General features: G+C 34.9%; 1 protein-coding gene across 1 annotated transcript in view; it reads left to right on the forward strand.

Moving 5' to 3' along the window:
* The first annotated feature begins 16,106 nt into the window (after nucleotides 1–16,106).
* LOC149797365 (uncharacterized) overlaps nucleotides 16,107–23,985 on the forward strand; it is a 20,794-nt gene continuing 12,915 nt past the window's right edge. The window contains exon 1 of the mRNA XM_089962133.1: nucleotides 16,107–16,286. The gene's annotated coding sequence lies outside the window, so the exon portion shown is untranslated. The remainder of the gene's footprint in view (nucleotides 16,287–23,985) is intronic.

Raw genomic sequence — 23,985 nt, forward strand, 5'->3', positions numbered from 1 at the left:
TCCGGCCAAATCACGAGTGGCTCCTGGAGTGAGTATTCCTCTTGACCAGTACGATGGCTTACAACCACTAATTCGTTATCACCCCAAATGACTGTTAAATTTTGGTTCGAATTGATGGCCCCACCCTTCCTCAGTTCTGATTGGATATCAGTTCTACCCTAGTGGGTCCAGCTTAACAGACGAGCCTCAGGCCGTCTGTCAAAGGGGAGAGATTTACAATAGCATCAAGGGTCCTTTGTAATAGAAAAAAGCTTCTAACATCTACATGCGAGTTTTAATACCTAACGGAGCGGCTGTTGTACAAACAAAAATCGCCTCAACAGTGCAGGGTCGACATACTCATTGCGCTAACCCATTCCTTTGTTCTTGACTTACGTAATCACGGGCAGGCAAACGTGACAGGGAGAAAAACTAATAAATAATTAGGTAATCAAAACAAAACTAATAAATAATTAGCTAATCAAAACAATGTAATAAAATCCTTCAAATGTGACTTTAGGCTGGAAACCACAGGTCTATATTATTGTACCTCTTTTTAGTAACCTTAGTAAATTAAAGAGAAATCCTGTACAAAGTAAATTTTTCTTTAAAGTTAATTTCTGGTTGAAAGTGTTTATCTTTCAAATCCAGTGCTGAATGTCATTCTCATGATTGAGAGGAATAAGGCGATGCTTCACTGAAATCCATGTACCTGCTACAGATTGCAGATTTACACAAAGAATGTAACATCTACTAAGTCTGTCAGAACACAAAAAGAATTATTCAGTCTTCAAAAGCACCAATTTTCAAGAATCGCCAATTATGAGTACCAAACAAATGTTATTTGTATTGCTGATTCATTATACAGTAATAGTAAAAGGGGTTTTCATTTCTAACCACACTGTATTTTGATCCCATGATTTCAGATCCTAACAAAGCAGTACTGGTTTACTAATATTATAATGATGCTCTTTTGCAAGAACAGTTAATACAGCTCTATTTTTCATTCTTGTTTTACTTTCTTGTTTAGCATAGGCATCTGAAAAAATAGTATTTTTACATGATTATGTCATTAAATAATGGTTAAGATGATACTTATTATTTCAGCTTGGTTAAATAAATATAAAAAGCATATTACAGATTGCTTAAGACTGCTGATTAAACTTAAATTATGACAGCCAGATTAAGGGGTGTTCCATTAAGACATACGTGGGACCCAGGAAGACACTTTCAAAGTGGGATACTCACCAATACATGCAGTTTGAATTGTCTTATCGTTTTAATTTGAAATGTGTGAAATCAATGTGCCCTGGCTTATAGTTGTTTGTCTTTTAAACTTCCTTTTCTGGGTACCATGTATGTTTATATGGAACAGCCATAAACGCAAAGCTTCCAAATATGGAATATACAGCGAATAAGCTGAATTGAAAGAATCTGGGTGGAGGGGAGAGAACACCACTATTTAAATAATTTGAATATCATATGTGCATGCTTTATATCTTGTACTTGCGTCAGTAATTAGCAAAAGCACTAAATAAGTGTATCTGTTCATGAATATATGAAACATGAGTTGCACCAAACCATGGGCACTAATTTTTATCCAAAGAGTACCCACGTAAAATATATGGGTGGCTTTCTAGGTAGAAAGTAGTTACCTATGTTCACAAAACAATGGGTAGCGGATGTGTTCCTCATGCTAAGTAACAAAGTGAACAATATCGACAGTCATGAAATCATGTTGCCTTTGCAACAGTAAACCACTTTTGGATACAATAAATTTAATTTATTGATTTTCTAGATAAATGCCATCCAAATGAAGATTTAGTCTGATGAATTTCAATCAAAAAGTGTTCCTTTTGGTAGCAAAAATCCATTGTGTACATAACATGTACGCTGTTGTTTCATAATTTACATACCTAGTTTAACATGTTTTGAAATGTATATATTTTCTGTATTCAGTCAAAATATTGCCATTGAGGTTTTCTAATTGTGACTGCAGGGCATTTTGCAGTCGCAAACTTGACAGTTCTTTAACTGAACTTTAAATAATGGTACAATGTACCTATGGAGAAGAAAAAAACTTGGGCGCAGATTAACATTATTGAGGTACACTCCTTGAAGTGTAAATTTTCTTTTCAGTAATTATACAGTTGTAAGAAGTTAAACTGGTGGGATTTCGGATTTGTAGCAGAACACTTTTGGTGATAAAAATACAATGTTTAATAACTAACGGCCTAAATAAACAATTATCATTAATATGTCCTTGTATATGATCCAAATATTTTAATAATTTCTCTTGAAACCCACAGACTTAATCATGCAAATATGAATAATAGGCTTTACACAGTACAAGCACAAGGGTTGAATAATTCTCGATGGTTTAACAATGAAAGAACGACGTGTTTTACTCAAATAGCAAAGAAATGTAGTATTTTACTCATATAGTGAAATGTATTCACTCAAATAGTGAAATTATGTAAACAAAATGGACAGAAAAACAAATTATCATTACAGTCCCCAAAACACACTGGTTTTACAAACCCCAAAACTGAGCGCACGGATAAAAGATTACGTGTATGGAGTCACCAGCACACTCGACTACCCGCCACACTGGTCAATCAAGCTGTCAGTATTCCAGGTTGGTCAATAAAACAGTCAGCGCCCGCCAATCTCGGTCAGCAACGCCCGATCACCTCCTCCTTGACCAGCAACACTTTATTCATCTCAACGGCTGCTATGGTTCAGCTTCACAATTGCTATGGTCAACTTATATGGTTAGCCCTGTAGCTGGTACTCCGATCACTCCACTGTCTCGGATAGCTCCTGTCACTCGGGTCAGCTGAAAATACATCTAATACCGTGTACTATGCATGACACGGGCATATATGATAAAATGTAATGACATTATATATGGTAAGTTATACAGATTACATTATCGGCACAATAATTACAAAACAACAAACATGTTCAGAAGTAAACCTAACCGTGTCGAACAAAAATCTTACGGTACTAAACGTTTCTTAAAAATGCAGCTTTATATTGCTAATATAAATCTCTTGCTACGTCACAAACCAGAATAGAAAATATTTGCATTACACTACGTAAACGGAAGCTACATAACAAATATACAGAAATAAACGTGGTAGTACAATAGTTACAACTTATGCACAAGAAATTAATAATTCACATACCACTACAGCTGAAGATGAGCAAGTCCTTAAAGTAGTTGTTGACACCTCTTAGCCACACATTAGCAATATATAGCTGGGTAGGACTTGAAGTGACACCCTGGTTTTTCAAACGTGTTATATAGTGATTGTCTCCCTGTCCAACCCATTTGATGTTATAAGAATAAGTGTCATAAGAAGAAAATTAATAATAAAATAAGTGTAATTTAGTGAGGGTTGTTCTGTTTTGTTCTGCAAATAATAGAGTTTTACGTTATCCTAATAATGCTTAGGTAGTTATTATTTTTTCCCTGTGCCTGGGCTGGCAATGGGCCCGATTTCTAACCACCCACGGTTGAACTTAGTCCTAAGGGAAGCTAGTACTCCTAAGTGAAGCTAGTACTATTCTAAGTACTAGCTTCCCTTAGGACTAATACGTCCAAGAGAGGGGTTCTTTTCCTTTTTCTTTTTTTTTTGGTGGTTAATCGTTTTAAATTGACTCTGCCAAAGTCATTTTATTTTGTATTGTGCAGCGTTGAGTTATAGTTTCTCCCACTTTAGATATAAAGACGGCATTTATCTAGATCAATTTCATTACTAGTTGTACGTTCTTATCTAAACCTATTTGTATCGAAGAAAATTTTGAATAAGTGTTTAAAGCCGAAAATAAAATATTTAGTGTTGGAAAAATAATAAAGTGTTTAGGTGCTTGAGTTTGTTTGGTGATTGCATGTGGTAAATATTACTGGTGTTTTAGTTAGTCTATATGTCTTAGTACAGTGTGACTGTTAGGAAAATATTATTACTGGTGTTTTAGTTAGTCTATATGTCTTAGTATAGTGTGACTGTTAGGAAAATATCATTACTGGTGTTTTAGTTAGTCTATATGTCTTAGTATAGTGTGACTGTTAGGAAAATATTATTACTGCTGTTTTAGTTAGTCTATATGTCTTAGTATAGTGTGACTGTTAAGAAAATATTATTACTGGTGTTCTAGATATTCAATATGCCTTGCCATATTGTGACCGTTGTTAGGTTGGCTTGATACAGTCAATCGGTATTACTTAGTTGCATAATAAAGGCCAAACGTCCGGAATAGAGAGTGTTTCCCTTCCAAGATTTTAATGTATAGTTAGATGATTAAAGTTCGTTAACAAAATAAAATAAAAATGGTAAGCATTGTCCAAAAAATAGTAAATAGTAAGTCATGCTTCGGCAAATTAAAAGTAATTCAATCGAACTGAATTGTGAAACTCACTAGTTGGTAGTAAAAATATTTAAGTTGTAATTAATATTTATAATCAAATTCTTGGCTGTGTGTTAAAATGCCAATAATAGTATTTAGTAAGTGATGCTACGGCAAATTGAAAGTAATTAAATCGATCTGAAAAGTGAATAATCACAGGTTGGTAGAAAACATTTAAGATGTTCTAATCAATAAGGTAATCCTATGGCAATCTTGAAAGTAATCCATCAAAAGTGTTATCCAATAGGTTCTTCTTTACTGTAGTTCGTTTTGCTGGGTACCAAGATTCTCCTCCTTTATTTTGAGTTTTCTGGGGGTGGCTCCATTACAGACTCAGAACTAAGCAGGGTATAGTTCAGATGAAGTACCATAGTAATCTTTTTCGAATTTCATTATTTTAGAATGTCTTGTCCATGTATAGTTGTGTTGGTCTTGAATTTTCATGTCTTGAATCGTTATTACATAAGGTTAGTTGTTTGCTTGTTTTGCGTTTTATACCCCTTAGAAGCATTAATGAATCAATATGTGGTCCACCTTGCTTACGTGTCAGGCCCGTCCGCAAAACCAGACATTATATCTGATATGATAGACACAGATTAATTCTTGCATCATTATAGTAGACCCCTCGCTGACAACACCTTCCGTAATGTAAAGATTTAATCTTACATTGAGATATTTATACACAGTCGAAGTCGTCATACATTGTCTGTACGCAGGAATCATTCGGTTTTTCCCATTGAAAGCACTTCGCACGTGCGGCAAAGGATTAACCAAACTCACTATTTCGAAATATTGTACAATATACATAAATCACCCTTGGGCATTGTTGTACTCAAAACACGAAACACGAGTACATGTATTTAATAAATCAAAGGATTCATACAATCTCGTGACAACAGCATCTGGCTTTAATCTGCTTTAAGGACTTTAAATCTCTACACAGTAATACAAAACAAGTTACACTGAGTGTTTGCAAAAGAATATTTGAGGAATTAAGCTTAAAAGATATATGCCCAATAAATGCAGGAACTGTACTCCAATTATACCATTAGAAATATTGATAGATGGCATTTTGTGTTTGCAATATATATCCTTCATGTCCTCAACGGTGATTTATATGAATCGCAAGTTGTACTGCATTCTTCATAATTTGCTACCATTTAATTCAGTATGTGCTTTAATAATGTTTTCAAGTAGATAAGATGCTGTGCATAAAAGATGTCCTGCTTTTCAAACACTTTTTACCAGTCTCCCACCTCCGTTGTCCTTCATTGTGTCCCAAAGGTTTTCCAAGGATTTGAAGAAAAAATCCAACAATGCAGGAATTGTACTCCAATTATACCATTAGAAATATTGAGAGATGGCATTTTGTGTTTGCAATATATATCCTTCATGTCCTCAACGGTGATTTATATGAATCGCAAGTTGTACTGCATTCTTCATAATTTGCTACCATTTAATTCAGTATGTGCTTTAATAATGTTTTCAAGTAGATAAGATGCTGTGCATAAAAGATGTCCTGCTTTTCAAACACTTTTTACCAGTCTCCCACCTCCGTTGTCCTTCATTGTGTCCCAAAGGTTTTCCAAGGATTTGAAGAAAAAATCCAACAATGCAGGAATTGTACTCCAATTATACCATTAGAAATATTGAGAGATGGCATTTTGTGTTTGCAATATATATCCTTCATGTCCTCAACGGTGATTTATATGAATCGCAAGTTGTACTGCATTCTTCATAATTTGCTACCATTTAATTCAGTATGTGCTTTAATAATATTTTCAAGTAGATAAGATGCTGTGCATAAAAGATGTCCTGCTTTTCAAACACTTTTTACCAGTCTCCCACCTCCGTTGTCCTTCACTGTGTCCCAAAGGTTTTCCAAGGATTTGAAGAAAAAATCCAACACACCTATACAGCCTCTCATGAGTTATATCGTGATTCGTAAACACCATTGATTTCATTGTAAGCATATTTAACATTTATATACAAAGATTTTGTATTTTTGGTATTTGAGCTTTTGTATTTAAATAAAGACTTGTTTCACATGTTAACAGGTCTTGTAATAAGTATTAAGGAGGAAATTAAAAAAAAGCAAATCGCAATGTCTGTAATAGTTATATTTAAAATCTGTTTCATTGCATGATTTCAAATTCTGTTTCTATTCAGATGTTGTTGTCTTTACTGTTTCTGAGTTAAACAAAAAGTTAATAAACATTTAAAATCATATGATATTTTTTATTACGTGCATGTACATAAAACCATACTTATAGGCCGCACTATGTCATAATTATAAACATCCACAATATATGTTTCTTCAAATAGGGAAATAATTGATTCAAAATAAATTATTTTCTTGAATTATATGTTTTTATATCTTGATTACATGTCTACTACTATCTTCTCTCAATTACCTTCTCACAATTACCAAATGTAGGTTTATCATCAAAATTAAATCCAGATTAGTCACTATTTATAGAGTGCTCATGACTAGACATAGACATAAAATAAATAATAGAAAATGATAATTAAGGCAAAATAATTTCCTTTTTTAAAATTATTTTCCATAACATTATATATATATATATATATATATATATATATATATATATATATATATATATATATATATATATATATATATTACAAGACTACTATTTTCTCAGACTGCTCTGGTGTGACAGGATAGTGACAGGATAACGTGACTGAGAGTGATATCATGGCACATGTCTGCATCGTGACGGCCCAGTCCCCAGTGGTGGATACCACTATAAACAGGCCCCTGGTGGCTGATTGGTTTAAGACATTATCATCCAAGCTCTGGGTTTATCCACTCTCATTAATATTGGCAACACATAAAGCCCATAAGTGTGTTGTAAAATTGGTCTTTACCATATAAAGTCTTGTTCGACTTCAATAAGTTATACCTCAGCAGAAGATGCTCAGCAAAATGATTTCAGATGTATAAGTAGAATATTTCACCAATCACAGCACTGTTGTTGAATTGATTACTTCATTCCATTCACTGACCATTAAGTTATAGTTGGAGTCGTTGTAGTAATTAGAACACGTTAAAATAGACTTGGCTGCTAAATATTAGTTTCGTGACAGAACATATATATTACTTTGCATTAAACAGTTCGTCCTGCTGACAAGAACCATAACCTACCCATTATATACACACTAAAAGCCAACGCTATTCTACAGAACTCAAACATACTGAAATTCAAAAAGATGTACTTCTCGGTATACTGTATCGACCACTAACCAGGTCACTTTGGAAACTTGCTTGAATCATTTTGTTAGAACACAAGATGAGTATTGTCGTGCAAGTCTTTAGTTACTCTAGTTGCAAAGAGTGAGCGCACTTCATCTTTTTATTTCATCCCACAACTGTTATTTAACACAGAATTTGCTGTATGCATGGGGAGGGGGGGGCGGGAAATATTCTGCATCATATGATGGAAATTCCATTTTCAGAATTTCCACACAGGTCGATCAAATTGTGTAAATCAATTGAAAAACAAATGGAGGGTAGAGGTTAAAGTGGTTGGAAAAGCATTCAGTTCGAATTCAATCGATGCTTAGGAATACTTAATTTAAAATGTATGATTTACTATTGAACATGCAAATGGAAGTTTACATGCAGTATTCAATTAACAAAGACTTATCAGATGTTATGTTGCATCACGATGTTCATCTTTCACTACATCATTCATTGTCCTCTACAGAAACCCGAATAACTCATAGAAACACGGAAATCCCTGTAATTATATTACATTTTTTTCAATTCCTACATTTCTATCTTATGAATTATAGCAAATAAAGGTTCTGAATTACTGGAGTGATTTCCTCAGCTGATTTGTTTACTTTGTCTCATATCATTTACCATTATTTTTTATATTACCCAACCAGCACACACACCACTTCATAGAAAGAGTCTTGTAACAAAATAATTTCTTGGATTATGTTGGATTGGTAGTCGGCATGCAGGACAATACTAATTTTTCCCATGCTAAATTCACAGACAATAACTGCATTTGTTTATTTTTTCCTCTACAATCAGTACAGTTACAAATATAGAAATGGCTTAAAGAACAGCACACTCCTATCCCAACACAATCCCCGAGTTGAAATTTCAAAAACCTTATCTGTCTACTTCTCCCAAGTGCGGGTATTGTATTGAGAAAAAGACGTCTATTTGAGGAGCTTCATATTATATATATATATATATATATATATATATATATATATATATATATATATATATATATATATATATATATATATATATATATATTTGCTGATTTACTTTATGGTGAGAAGAGGAGAATGACTGAAACATGAAGTACGTAAGGATATTCATGAAAGTGTACCCTCCATTGCTTGGTATTAGAGTAATAGAATATGACACGCTCGTTTGTCTTTTGTCGCCTTTATCTTCAGTTTGGTGCAATGATAACGTTACAAGTGGATGTGGTATGATTACTTTATGTTTCACATTGAGTTTCTTCCGATTGTTCAACGGTCAATCAGATTCTAAATGGTTGACCAACAGGTGATACTACATAGCATAGGCAAACGGTGCTTATTTCGCGATCCGTACAGGAACTGTGGATGTAGCACTCAGTGTTAACTCGTGACTTGTAAAAAGCCACAAAGAGGAGACGGGTGTAGAGCTCTAAACCAAATGTCATGAATGAGCCATTCCAAAAAACGGTTATATCGATATTTCATGATATATTCTAGATCAAATCCATTATTCTATTTAATCATGTTGTGGGTTGGAACATGGAATTAATTACATAACAGGGGGCATCCTGCTTAAGGGTTAAAGACTGCAATATACTGATTAACGAACCTTGCAGACCATACCTGTCAACTCAGAGGCCGACACAAATTAAATAGTTTTGTCTTGAACAAAACATAATTAAAAGATACTCATTCCCAATCATTGCGTATTAGTCTTCATGTTCATGAAGAAAAGATACCCAGGGACATTTGCACTTTGATGCATATACGAAGTAGGTTTTGCGGAAGGTTTTTATACCAATGGCGATGAGTAACTGGTGGTGGTTAATCATATCTGGAGAATACTTTACGAATGTTATCATCCCCGGCATCTCGGAACACGTAATACATTTCCACCACAAGATTAGTGTATTTGATAGTATTTGCATTTGACCGATTGATATGATCCATATATTAAGGTTCCAGAAAATATCAAAATGACATTTAATCCCAGAAACACTGAGGAAATAAGATAGCTCATGTGCGCACTTACTGTAACCTGTCAGGCAACACCGCATTGTCACATAAAAAGTTGATATTAGTGTATTAGAAGGAGAATACAGAAAATCATTTATTTTAATGGACATAGAACAAATTTCTAATCAGCAAGTGCGTGAAATCTTTTCATAAAAGAAACCCATCCTAGACGCAAGCATTACGTTGTGTTACTGATACATCCCTTTGTGTTTAGTCGAAAGAATGAAAATAGGTGCAAGGCACCTTGTGCAGTAACATGCTGATTCCTTGGTTTGATTCACAGCGGAGAACGAATTAATAATTTTTTTGTATACTTGCATATATATATATATATATATATATATATATATATATATATATATATATATATATATATATATACATACCAGTGTAACCGGTCTCGCGGCCGGATTTGTTTTGGACTAAATGCGCTCTTTCCCGGAGGTTAGATTTGTGATCCATGTATTAGCTATAGAATTGCCGCATTTATCAAAGTAGATTTGTACAACCCAAGGAACCATAGCTGATTTAATGAGTAATTCACGGTTTCACCATGTGAAAGTTGTCTCAGAATAAGGCAAGAAATAATTTGGTCTTGCATTAGAACGACTTGATCAGTTTCGTTGTAAATGCGTACAACGTTAACTAGGGTTGTTAACTGTTTTTCTAGTTAAGTGACTGAACTAGCATGTATCTCGTCGTAGATCGCTCACGGCGAGAGACACAAAAGCACCGTAAGCACAGGTATTTTACCCTTACTAATATTCTTTCTCACAAAAAGGTTTCAGATGAGGTATATATAGTTGATCCTAAATGATAATGATACCGATCTTAGACCAATATGGCTACCACAGTTAAGAATGTTGTTACTCAATATAATTTTGCAAGGTGTTTTCATTTTCATATTTATTCTTTGATATAATTGCAATCAATTGCAGAAGACACCTTGCAAGTTCAATGATAATACTAATAATAATAATAATAATAATAATAATGAGAAGAACAAGACGACTATACTATAAAATAATGATGATGAAACTAGATTGTTAGGGGTGTGATGTTTTTTCTGAAGGATAAGTTGTGTTTCAACAGAGTATTGGTTTTAAATATTATCGGCTATTTATAAAAGGCTATGTTTAGATTAGGTTAGAAACACGAGGGAATAAGAAAACCGTTATCTGCAACCATGCGTCAGGCATATTTCACCTAAGCTGATTTATGGACTAAAAATTTGACTTTTAATGAGAATCATCTCTCTGTTATACACTTAGTAAAGTTCTAATTCTACCGACAAAAAGGGAAATACATTCTGTAATGCAACGCAAGGGTAGGTGTGTGTATATACCAGTGTAAATTAGTGATGTGTGATGTGATGTGATGTGATTTTGATTTTTAACGTAGCTCTAACAATTTTTCAGTCATATCGCTACGATGTCTGCAATGTGGCAGTTTATAGTGATGTCTAGCACTGGGGCATCATGCCGCAGACATGTAGCATGATGTCCCACCCAGTCACATTATCCTGACACCGGGCCGACCAGTCCTAACACTAACCTCTTAATGCTGAGCGCCAAGCGAGGCAGCTGTTAGTACCATTTTTGTAAGTCTTTGGTATGACTCGGCCGGGGATCGAACCCACGACCTCCCGCATCCGAGGCGGACGCTCTAACCATTAGGCCACCGGAGCGGTCAGTGTAAATTAGAAATAAACCTGTAAATAGGAGATTTGTTTTATAGCTTTAATCTGAACCCGTCACCTTATGATATTATCAGACAAAACGATGATGATGATGATGATGGAAGTTAACTTTTTTTAATTTGCTTCCTTGAATATGTTTGGTTCTTAAGGGAAAGTCAATTTTGCATTTATTTGATTGCATATAGCTAGCATGAGACTACTTTTATAAAATCTCTACGTCAGAAGTGAAAATAGTTTGTGTTTATTGGAAATAAATCGTTAAAAAGTATGAATATTCACAATCAATGTAGCAACTGAAAGTTATATCACAAAGTCGGTTTGTGTTTGCAATGGAAACATGCACAACGCATCAAAACCAATGGATTTTCAATGTTGTACACACAACTAACGCTATATACTGACTTGTCATACATTACTGATACTTAACCTAAAATCGGAATCAATGTGTTTAATTTTCGTCTAAGTAAAGGACGATTTCTCAGTTTTCTAGGAATATAGTACCGGCGATCTCAATATCATCCTTTTTTAGTTTACTTTCAATTGCGTTGGAAATAGTCACAAACCTAAGTCCCTGATGAATAAAGCACAGCTAAATAAAACACCAAACACGTCAAGCGTAATTGCGTTGTTTATAGTATGAACACATTTTATGCTTCCAATATAATTAGTTACAGTGTATCACTTCTGTGAACACAAATCTCATGAAACAACAAACCATATGAGATCTTATGATGCTTGTTACCTCTTTGATATGACGTATACAAGTTTCCATACATACTCCTAAGCACAAGTCCCAACAATATTAACTTCTCCTGAATTCTGCAAGTCTGGAATGTCATTATGTGGCAGTAATCTTTAAAATCCTGATATGCCTGAATGTTGGTTATGGCAGAATATGTTGGAAAAGGTTTACATAAATCCCCACATCATGCATAAATCCAAAATGAGAACGAGCATTTTACGAATTCAAACGAATCTTCAAAATAAATAATCTCTCGCTCTGTAATACCTAACATCTGATTATTAAAATGGCTCTTCATAAACTGACAATTAGTATGAGAATGAAATATTGTTTACTGGTATGCTGCTTAATAGGAATCAAAACTAATGAAAATAACCAGTTATTTCATTTCAAATAACATTAGTGAATTTCCATGTATATAACAGTTTTAAATACCTGATTTGAGATGTCGGTTTACGGTTTTATTAGGTCAGAGTTCTTGTTTTTGTCCGGCTTGTCCCAATTCTGTGTGCGGTTTGGTATACAACCATTTTATGATAAAACATAATTAAAAGTAACGTAAACAGTGATAGATAGCAAGTTCACGAGTTTTGGTCGTGGAAGAAAGAGTAAATGGGTCAAAGTAATTGCGTATTTGATGTACTTGTATTTACTAATTCAATCGCAGAAACGATTTTGATGATGCAAATTATTTCACATATTCCAAACTCAGCGATCTATCATCTTGAAGTGCTTCGGTATCCTAAATTAAATGCTTACCCAAACGTATTGAACGGTACCTTAATTGTTTTTGTTTTAACGGATCAATTTTTTAAATAAATAACCTCAAGGAAGTCGTCATAAGTGTCATGAAGTAAAATTGGATGGGATTGGTTGTGTTTTATATACAGTTTTACATGCACGCACAAGATTGAATATAACTTTTGTTGATCAAAACCGAACATATTATAATCGCAAAATTAGTGCGCATATTTAGTTTAAATGCACATCCAGCAAATTGAACATGCTGTAAATTTCTGATCATAAAGGAAGAAAGCAGCTGCTGTAAGTCTTAATTCTAAAGACTGTATTTCAAATACATTTAATCAAATGATTGTATATGGCAATACAGCTGATCGGCTAAATACTCTAAAGTATGGACTGAGTGGTGGAAAGTAGTTTCCATCGTTTTAAAGCACACATTGAAATATTGCTAAAGATTGATTTCCAGATTATTAAAGTACTGTTGCAATGCCTCTTTCCAATTCTGCACATCACTCCAGTCCATTCTGTGAAATGCACAAAGAGTACGAAATTCTTCTGACCCACTTCTGCTTGGCTCTCGACATTTAAAAAAATGCAGAGTCGGTGTAGTCTTAAAATACATTGTGTAGACAATGTGTGAAACCTGCATAAATTTAAAATAATTTTGTTCATACATATCTGGTTACATAAATCTTTCATCTTATTGGCTCATCGTGCAAAAAAGACATTTGTATCTTTCACCGATTTTTCGTTTTCAGGGAACTTTATTCAATGTGTTAAATATAGGAATAACAACCTAACGGTAACACCTTAGACTTTTTCACTATGATCTTTTATTTCTTACAAACCAATGTATATTTCATTTTAAGGGTTGGCACTCAATATTATTACTGAAGCCAAGAAACGCTTACATGTTTACAGGACCAATAGGAATATACTACTTTCAAATTACATAATTACCAATGTGTGAAGAGAAAAAACACAATAACATTCAACATTCGCATTCAACAAGTGCATTCAACATGTGCATTCAACATGTGCACGAATACGATGATGAATGAACACTGCAAGCAACTTAAACAAGCTAATGTTAAGGAATAAATGTACACCACTTGGCAACTACCATCTCTCTAGTCGACTTTCCGGACCTGTTTGCAAATTTCTTCCGTGAAAAAGTACAAACTATTAAAGATACATTTGACAACACAATTTCAATTGGCTCGTCGTTAACATACAGTTGGGATAGAGAATTTCAGCGGCAACCATCAGCAGCATACGAACCTGTCCCTATGGATTTAATACGTACGATCGTGATGAAGAGTGCACCAAGGTCATGTGAACTTGATCCAATTGCAACATCACTGCTGAATGAGTGCTTAGATATAGCATTACCTTCACTAACTGATGTTATTAACACCTCTCTCTCATCCGGGTAATCTGCATCATTTTTCAAACCTGCCATTGTAAAGTATGTGCAGAAGAAACCAACATTCGACCATAACGATTTCAAGAACTACCGTCCGTTCATATCAAACATCTTAGAAAGGGTAGTTCCTTCCAAGCTTGTATCTAATCTGAATTCAAACTGTCTTTTTAGCCATGTATACAATCTGCATATCGCCCCTGCCACATTACTTTAACTACCCTTCTAAAAGTAGTTAATGACGTTCTATCTGCTTTGGATAACGGAAATATTAGTCCTCATCCTCCTTGATTTGTCTGCAGTATTTGACACAATAGACCATGATATATTATTTCACCGTCTCCAGCATGTATTTGGCATTCATGATACAGCCTTACTGTGGTTCAAGTACTACATGATCAACAGGACACAATTTGTGCCTGAAAATGATATACACTCCAGCCCAGTTAATCTATGTTGTGCTGCTCAGTAGGGGTCTGTTCTTGGACCTATTATCTTCATTATATACACTCAGCCGCTCTCAAGTATCATAGATCATCATTTTTGTGCTACGTTTCATTGACCGACTCCAGTCCAACATACCTATCCGACCTCACCCATGTGTACATGCCAGCAAGATACTTATGCTCTTGTTCTGACAGTCGTGGACTCATTATTCCCACTACGAAAGCGATGCCATATGGACAACGTTGTTATGCATACAAGGGCCTAGCAACGTGAAGTGAATTGCCCCCAAAACTTAGATACAAAGACAGAGTAATCTCATTCAAGAGGGCTCTTAAAACTCACTTATTTCGACTGCAAAAGCAAACTTAAAGATCTAATAATGTTTCCTACCTTAAATATTTTCAGCATACGTTTTATGTTTATTAATTTCATGGATTTTTGTTTTCTTGCAATAATATCATTATATATGTTTTTATGTTATAGGTGTTGTCTAATGTTGTAAAGCTCTTAAAGCTTCTAAAGATTAGGCGCAATACATAGTCCTCATTATTATTATTATTATTATTATTATCAATATTATTATATAAGGGAGAGTGTGTAAATGACTTAGATTTTTAACTTAGGTTTAACAATTATCCAGTCATATCGCTGAGATGTCTGTAGTGTGGCAGTTTAGTGATATCTATCACAGGGACATTATGCTGCAGACATATAGCATCATGTACTCCCATCCACTCACATTATCCTGACACCAGGCCCACCAATCCTAACAATAACCTCTTAATGCTGAGCACCAAGGTATGGAGCTGCTCTTACTATTTTTTAGAAGTCTTTGGTATAACTCAGTCAGGGTTAGACTCCACGACCTCCCGCATCCGAGACGGACGCTCTTACCACTTAGGCCACCCACCCGAAACCTCTTAAGGGCGAGAGAAACTGCGAGCCTGTGTGTGTGTGTGTGTGTGTGTGTGTTGTGAAAAAACGGAGTCTAATATAGCAAAGGATAGACAAAAATCAAGCAAGTGTTCACATATGATAAGCTTCGTAACTGTCTAACTGATTTTTGAAAGAAAAAGAACGTATTCCAGAGTGGAGACGTTTCTTTTCATTACTGATACTAGAAAGGGTAATTGTCCATTTCCTGTAAACGTCACAAGAAACAAAAAGACTGCCATCGACGTTTTGTTCAAATGCACTGTTCTATAGCCATTAAAATGTCTTCAGATTGTTTTTTAGCCAGTGAAACGCGAGAAGAATACTCCAGAACGGTGACACTACCTGTATTGGATCGATCTGTGCGCATGGCTGGCAGTTAACAGTTGCGTCACGAGATAGTGTCGCTAAATGTATAATATCGCAGCAGTTGCATTCCTTTCTCTAAAAAGGTCGACTATAGCGTAGTTTGATGATTGTTAGTTCAGTTAGCCAAGTTAGACGTTGATTCCCATCTTCAGTCCTTTATTAAGTGCAACGAAAATATGCCTGGCTATTAATATGAATTGTGTAATACAAATTGTCAAATTATCATTCGAAAACGGAACTTCGTCCTCCAAAAGACATCAGTTTCAAAGGTAAGTACACTCATCAAAGTCCGTACACTTCTATCAAGAAAACGACAAATGCATACAATGCTACTGAGCAAAAAATGTTCATGCTGGTAGCTGGCGTTCGTTTTATGATTGATTATTGAACTTTCTTGTTCTTCTCCTAGTCTACAGAGTTAGATTGTGCACGTATATTATTTTTGCTATTATTGCACGCTTATTCACAATCTGGTTTTCGTGGATTTTCATATGAAATATTGTAATCCTATGATTGTCACATCATCGATAGGTAATCCATAATATGACTGACAATCACAAGAAAGTTATAACATCAACAAGTAATCAATATTGTGAATGACAATAACGAGACAGTTACATCATCGACATGTAATCCATAGTGTGACTGATAATCACGAGAGAGTTATACCATCGACAAGTAATATATGCTGTGACTGATTATCACAATAACAGTTACATCATCGACGATTAATCCATAGTGTGACTGACAATCACGAAAACAGTTACATCATGGACAAATATCCATAGTATGATCTGAAAAGCACTGTTAGATCTCAAAACTTCAAGTCAGGAATTCAATTTATTTATAATTCTAAATAGAAAATCATTTTATGTTGAGATTCAATTTGGGTTTCGTATTCGAATATGGGTTTCAATTATAAGAAAATATTTCTTGTTTGCTAATACATTCATCAAGAAATGTTTTTCGAAAATTAGACAATGATTCTCTGATTATAAAAAGACAATGTCTAATGGCATAAAAAAATGATTGCCAAATTATCCTCGTTTTCTAATATTAGTACTCATGAATAGCATTAAAATTTAATTATCCAATATTAGACAATGTTTCTAATATTAAAAAATTGATATCACACTTTAAAGGAAAGATTTCCGAACAGTATAAACCCTGCATATTTTTATTTCAGGAAATTAGGCCCTTCAAATATTAGAAAATTAGTATCGTCATATTTGGAAATGCTATTTTGTTCACAGCAGTTTGCCATAATGTATGTCTCAGGTTCAATGTTATCTGCAATCACCTCAAAATCCGTCGCAGCATATAGAGCAGGTTAGAACTTTACATGCGATTCCTCCTAACATTGGGGCCCCGAGTGGCCGAGTGGCCGAGTGGTCTAAAGCGCTCTCCGTTACGGATCACTCCAATCTCACTTCTGTCTGCGATGGGTTCGAGTCTAGGATTCGGCTTCTAAGGCGCTCTCCGTTACGGATCACTGCCATCTCACCTCTATCTGCGTGGGTTCGAGTCTAGAATTCGGCTAACGTGGGTATGTGAGAAAGCTAGCCAGTAGCTTCTCGTGGGTCGGTGGTTCATCCCGGGGTTTTCCCGGGTTCTTCCTCCACCATTAATACTATCCGTAATGCATAGCCTATCGTGTGCTAAAATATGGCGTTAAACCCCACAACAATAACAACAACCTCCTAACATTCTAAATACAAAAGGCGTTTACTTTCTAAATTTTGGAAACAAAATTTTAATAAGGTTTTCCTATTTCTGATGTTTCTTTAATTTTTAGATATTCCAGTGGTTTTCGTTTCTGGTTAGTACCCTGCTACCATAGATATTTCCTATTTGGCGGTTTACCTTGCCGTTCCTCTGTATTTCCGTGAGTTTAGAATCGTCAGTGACGTTTGTATTTGGGTCGTTTTGAACTTGCACTATTTGTTTTACTTGGTCCCATTTATTATATGTTAATATTTTATAATACTTTTTGTTGGCTTGTACAGATCAAGTTGTTCGAGATTGTATATACTTATGACATTTAATCTTGTTTTGGTGCAACCCCCAACCCCCCTTTCTCTCTCTCTCTCTCTCTCTCTCCCTCTCTCTCGCTGACTCATGGTTCGTTAAAGTTTGAATTTAGTTTTGTTCTATCACTGGCTAGTATATGTAATCAAATTTGGAACGCTTTTATGTTAACTTCTGGATTTTTGTTTTCCCATCGATTATCTTCCAGTGATAAAAGGTTCATTGTATAGTTCCTCTTTGTTCAGTTCTGTGGTAGCATGTTCCTTCTTTGGTTTCCGGTGCTGCTCACATATCAGGCTTAAGAATATAAGTAAGACCTACCTGCGGTGATGAACATAATTTACATTTGATAAGAGGTATAGACAGGGAATAGACACATTCCTTGACAGACCCAGGGAAAGGAATGTATTTACTGCACCCGAAGGGAGAAAATCAACTTCTAACCAATTGAACAAATTACAGTCAAATCGTTCAATGTCAAAATGTACTTTGACCAAAACGTACCCAGTCAAGATGTATTCATAAAGTCTAAACTTTACCATATCAAAAATCTGAACCTATTTATGCGAATTATTATAAATTATCTATAACATATTTTGAACTGCACCCACCAAAAATGTGCCCGCCCACAGATCGACCCTCTTGCCTCTATGCTCGGGCGTCCATGTTTCCACTGAAGTCACTGTGTAGTCACTGAAGTTCTGACAGTGATTAGGTGAAGATGATAAAGTTTAAAATATGTTTGCTTTAGATATATTTCAAGGTTAGGTTATTGCTTTGTTTACGGCTGAAAATATTGCTGCAATATCTGGAAAGCGAATATTTGTAGTGTAGTTCTGCAGCAGCATTTTCCTCTTCCTTTGACCTATCGGTGGAAATTCTCGTATAGTTCTTAAATTCGGGGATGAGGTCTTTTATAAGGGTTTTGAAACTCTAATGATTTCTCTCATAATTGTTTCATTAATGTAGCTATAAAATAATTTCGAGTTGTTTGATTATCCAGGAAGTTGTTTCGGAAAAGGGTAACTTTTGATTTTTGAAAGGTTAAAATTTGTATAGTCAAGACACGGGTATATTTTAATGCCAATGGTAGGTATGTATTTGGCTTGTTTTGGTATAGTGTTTTTGTATTTGGGTTGAAATACAATAGCAAATGCAGGGTTCAAACGGTGGGTGGGCGGGTGGATGTGTGCGTGTTTGCATGTGTGTGATTTAGAATTTCAATGTAGCTTTTAACAATTTTCCAGTCATATCGCTATTATGTCTGCAGTGTGGCAGCTTAAAGTGATGTCTAGCACTGGGGCATTATGCCGCAGACATGTAGCATGATGTCCCACCCAGTCACATTATCCTCACACCATGCCGACCAGTCCTTACACTAATTTCTTAATGCTGAGATACTAGCGAGGAAGCTGTAAATACTATTTTTTTTTTGAGTTTTTGGTATGACTCGGCAGGCGTTCGAACCCACGACCTCTACTAGGCCACCGGAGTGGTCTGGGTTCAAAGGGATAGATCTTAAGTTTAGGTTATATTGTATACATAGTATTTCTCAACGATGTGACAGATAATGCCTCAATCGCTTCAGATAAAGAGCTTTCACACGGAGATTTGATAAATTCTCACAGAACAAGTCGTATTGCTTGCTGGCGAATCAGGTCAAGCATCTTTAAGTAAGACTTGTTGCCTGAACCGTAAACAGCTTAACATAGTCCAGTTTCGATCGAATAAATATTTCATATAGGTTGAGTTCCTATCAGCACCTCAGTCAGTGTTTGCTACTTCTTTGAGTAACTCGGGTAAGCTCTGTATCTCTCTAGTATACAGTTGGTAACCCAGCCACGTCGGTACTAAAGGAAATGAAAAAACAGCCGGCGCTCACAAAAGGTCCTATCTCTGCAAACATCTGATTATTATATACCATACGCTGAGTTGAAAACTAGTATCTAAATATCTTTTATTTGGTAAGTGGCAGTCACCATGGAATGATGTTATAAATAACGAACTCCTTACGATCAACCAGTCCTGGGTGATTGGCCTATTTCCTACAGCCGCATCAGTAATCAATTCAAGAATCAGAATAGGTCATACTTATAGAACCCACTCCTACATATTGAAAGGCGAGGACCCGCCCAAGTGAGCTTCATGCAATGACCTTTTCACTGTGATTACTTTATGACAGACAGTTTCTTCGATTTACAACATACATGCGAGCATTACTACAATCTTCAGCGCATGATGGAACATTTTGATACCGTAAATATGACCTCTATTTTAAATTTCTTTAAGTAAGTTAACATTTATTGAAAAATTTATCTGGTGTGCGATCCTTTTATTTTGAATATTACAACGAACATTTGTATTATTAATGACCCTTATTTATCTTTTTATTACGTTATGTATATTTAATTTGAATTGTTTTGTGTGATTTTTCTCTATAGTTATATATTATTTATAATTTTTTTTGCAACTGACCTCAGTCCAAAATTAAGTTCACTGTGTACCTTAGTATGGACATTGTTTTTGTAAACAACATAACACATAGAGAATAATTCTATATGATTATAGATTAAATATTAGTATCATTATTAATGGAGGTGTTTATCCTAATCTGAGTCTAGCCTTTCCCATGGAAAAACCTGATGTACCTGATGTTGGTAATGTTCTTTATTAATATTTTAGTAATATTTGTTGACGACTTAAAATGTTCTAGAAATGAAATTTTCCTGCTTCTATTTCTTTTCTTAGATTTTTATATGATGTAGTTTACTAATGGAATTATTTATTATTGACGTAATATTTTCAAGGAAAATCATTGTTATTATTGTATTAAATTCTTCATTTGGATTGATTTATTTATTCAAATATTATTCACTGTAAATACAAAGTGCTCATCAATAATATTCTTGGACGAAAACATTATTTGGGATTAGAGTTAATTCAGACAAGGACATTTTGGACTGTATTATTTTGCTACATCAAAAGATTGCGCGAGTACATCATCACACTCCACATTATTGACTTATTACCACGTTCGAAACTTCATGCACATCAACACATTCAATATTGGAACTTATTTGGAATACCATTGGAATTCAATTGGAACTTCATACATTTCGACTTTTGATAACATTTTATGAATTTGTGGGATTTAATTTACAATATCGTACGTTCTTTTAAATATTTGCTTCATATTCTACGGAAATAAATTATTTTTTGAATTTTACAAAACTTGTTAGTGTTTGCTCTATTTTGTTACTAAGTTTAAGACCATATAATCGTAACAACCCGATCACCAACAAAATACTACGAGGGACTTTTATGTTTTTCCTATTTAGAAATGTTGAATGGATGGTTTGTTTGAAATTTCACTCGGCAACGTGTTCCACGATTGAAAATTGTGGAAAGCAAATCTGATTTTTAATAAAGTGTCGTTCGGTACAAAAGAGGTCTGATAGTATTCGATGATCGAGTGGTGTAAGTTTTATTTTTAACAACAAAGAGATGAATTATATCTTGTAAGTAATCTGGACCAGACGCATTTCACATTTTAAAGAAATGAGTTAGTTTAGGTTTATAACTTCGATGATTCCGGTTATCCCACTCGGTTCCCTGATATAATAGTGTCCGAGCCACACTCTTGGTAGCACCTGTATATATTCTCATAGCCTTAAATGTTTGTTTTTCTGGTGATTGTGTTTCTTGCATAGTACAATTATCCAAAATACAATCAGTGTAGTCAAACAGGGAAAGTATTAAAGACGTATACATTCTTTCCAAGGAAAAGCGATCCACTCTATATTTCAAATTTTTAATAATAGTTATTTCTCCTAAGTCTTTTCAGACCAATGTTTGACGTGAGCTTGCCATGCGATATCACAATACAATATAATGCCTAAGTGCTTATGTTGGAGTACTTCTTGAATATATTTACTGGACAGCTGCAGTCTAGGATGGTACTTTGAATTTTATTTACGTGTTGTGACCAGTCCTGTAATTTTTGAATGTCAAAATATAATAGTTTGCCAGTCTCATTTGGATTTTCAACGATATATATAGTTTAGTGTCAACTGCGAATATATTTGTAATGATGATTGTATATAATTCACGATATCATTTATATATACTAAAGAAAATAATCGTGTAAGGAACAGTCATTCAGAAATTCCAGCATTTATAGATTGAAAATCAGAGAGTAGGGAATTCAGGAAAACTCTTTATCTTTCCATCCCACAGACCCCAAGCCTGCATGTTTTTGACCCCACTCACAAAACGAATTTCTAGATCCGCCCCTAAAAAATGTAAGACAAAAACGCTGTTTTTCTTGTGGTGTACTATGTCTTTCTCTAATGGTCATTTAAGATTGACAGGCGATCAGTCAGGTGTTAAAAATCATATATCAGTCATTGTGTCGCGCAATGTATCGTCTACAATCACGATGACGTGTTTTCTCGATGAAAGCAATATGCAGAATAATTGTGTGGACCCGGAGTTAATAAATATTCCAGAATATATTTTCATTCTATTAAATGTTGGTTGCCTCATAGTTATAGATTAGGAAATTTCTCAAATCAATTAAAGTTTCGGATCTTTCAAAGAATTACTTTTTGTTTGTTGAAGTAACTAATGCGACTGATTCTTCTGAATGCTTCTCATTTTAATATGTCTGAAGACAATTGCACCGCTCCGGTGGTCTAGTGGTTTGAGCGTCCGCCTCGGATGCGGGAGGTCGTGGGTTCGATTCCCGGCCGAGTCATACCAAAGACTTACAAAAATGGTACTAATACCTGCCTCGCTTGACGCTCAGCATTAAGAGGTTAGTGTTAGGACTGGTCGGCCCGGTGTCAGGATAATATGACTGGGTGGGACATCGTGCTACATGTCTGCGGCATGATGCCCCAGTGCTAGACATCACTATAAACTGCCACATAGCAGACATCGTAGCGATATGACTGAAAAATTGTTACAGCTACGCTAAAAATCTAAATCACATCACAACACTGAAGACAATTGCATAGATTATGAAAACATGGATATTGTAACCTCACCTGATAAACTGCTAGAAACGTTTAGTCAAAACAAACTATGCTCATTAAGATATAACCATTTCAGTTAAAAAGATTTTATCTCTTTCACCTATGTTCGGTATATTCATCGAATATTCTCCAAAAATATAAATCTTCTCAGCATAAAATCCACCTTAGCAATTCCATGCAATACATTGACCGAACTAAAAACATATAGAATATGGCGCTAGAATCTGTCAGAAATGTGCACAGAAATTAAAATTCTCCTCATAAAGAAAATTCCATCATAAAACGACATTAGTTTTGTCTTAAGACAAAAAAGGTGCACCTGTTAGCAGCTTAATCTCTGATTTTCTGCATCCTATGTCAACTTCATTTACAAATTTAAGGACCAACAAGGTTTCATCAGATTAGGGTATTTTGTTCCGCTCTTGAAGGAATTTGGTTATGAGAAATGTTAGTTTTCATACATTTAAATCTAACAAACTAGTAACAAATTATCACCCGTGCAATGCGATTAAGTCACCCACCCACTAAAGCATTCACTCATTTATTAACTCATTCTCTCTTTGTCTCTTTAACCACTCATTTACTATCTCCACCAACATCTCCTGCAGTGGAGCAAAATGAAAAGGGTTAATTTTCGTGGTTAAAACTGCAATACATATGCAACTAAATTTAGCAATAAGCACCTGGAATTTGAGGTCGAAACATGAGGTTGGGTATCTAGGAAAGAAATGAATTGAGAAGGCGAAGAACAATCGGCAAAGATTTTAAACAGAGATTGGTTAAGCAACAAAAGCAGTGAGGAAAACAAATACCAATATTTGTTATTGACCTTTTGTCCCATCAGAGGGCTTTAAACGGTTAAATCACGCAGATCGTTAGGTCACCATGACATCCGAAACAATAG

This window comes from Sinohyriopsis cumingii, chromosome 6 (assembly GCF_028554795.1).
Source record: "Sinohyriopsis cumingii isolate HCF-2022 chromosome 6, ASM2855479v2, whole genome shotgun sequence".
Classification (NCBI taxonomy): domain Eukaryota; kingdom Metazoa; phylum Mollusca; class Bivalvia; order Unionida; family Unionidae; genus Sinohyriopsis; species Sinohyriopsis cumingii.